This window comes from Triticum aestivum, chromosome 4B (assembly GCF_018294505.1).
Source record: "Triticum aestivum cultivar Chinese Spring chromosome 4B, IWGSC CS RefSeq v2.1, whole genome shotgun sequence".
NCBI lineage: Eukaryota > Viridiplantae > Streptophyta > Magnoliopsida > Poales > Poaceae > Triticum > Triticum aestivum.
The window spans coordinates 580,383,485-580,384,619 of NC_057804.1; the positions used below are offsets into that span (position 1 = coordinate 580,383,485).

The window sequence follows — 1,135 nt, forward strand, 5'->3', positions numbered from 1 at the left end:
TCAAAGTATATTGCAATAGTCGGTTCTTGTGGCAACGTTTAAGGTATCATCTGATTTGATAAATAGTGATGCGCATGATTGATAGAAGAGGCTCGGGTAGACCCATATGTGTGCCGGCGGCCAGTCACGGTCATGGGAGATGAGCGCAGACCATGGCGAATCGTAGCACTTGTCGCGGCCGGGCCCTGGTGCGAACGCGTGGAAGGGCGGCCGTCTTCCAAAGTCGTAATACATGGACGACACGAGCAAGTAGACTCGGTTGGCCACCACCCCGCAGCGTGCCGCATCGGCGCATGCCATTGCACTTCTCCCGGGGCAGTCCACGAACAAGCTGTACTCCCCGATGTTGTCCAGCTCCTCCCACGTCATCGTCGCCATGTCGAGGGCGTACACGCTCACCTTCTGCACTCTTGGCCCGATGCCCGTGCGGGTCTCGAGGGGGGTCGGGGGATCCGTCATAATCAGCAGGAGGAGCAGCCGTTCGCCGGCGGCTACTAGGCGGGGTCCGTACCGTAAACGGTCGAATGTGGCGGCGGCGTCCGGGTCCGGAAGGCCGGTTGTGGGCAGCAACTGGACCGCATGGGATGAATGGCGTGGAGCGTTGACATCGAGGCGAAACTCCAGCAGCTCCGCTCGGTGGGTGACGCCAAGGACGCGGCCGTGGAATTCGATCACGGTTGAGAGAAAGGAGGCGCCACGGGGAAGGCGGTGGGGCGTCCACTGAGGGTCGGGGTTTAGGGTCGGGAAGCGGAGTGAGTCGAATCTGTGGTCGCGGGTGTGGAAGAGCAGCAGGTGGGTTGGGGTGAGGGATGCGTAGTGGTAAGCGAAGCCGTCAGGCAGCGGGACGGCGAGGCGCTCGGCGCCGGTGAAGGCGTCGACGACAAGGAGCTTGCTACGCTCTCCGTGATACCCCTTTTGAGAAGGATGAGGTGGCCGCGGGACGTGGATGTTGGAAACCCGACCGCGGCCCACGCTCAGGAGGAGAACCACCTGGACCGGTTCCTGCGGTGACCACGGCGCCCACGCTCGCGCACTCGCCCACGACTCCACGCACGGCGTGATCGCCGCTTATCCTGTATAGTCTGTTGTAACTATCGTAGCGTAGGAGATGTGCATCTGTTGTATTTAAACCCAT

The 1,135-nt window shown here is 61.4% G+C and overlaps 1 pseudogene; it reads right to left on the reverse strand.

The window, feature by feature from the left end:
• On the reverse strand, positions 1-1,135 carry LOC123090237 (uncharacterized; annotated as a pseudogene).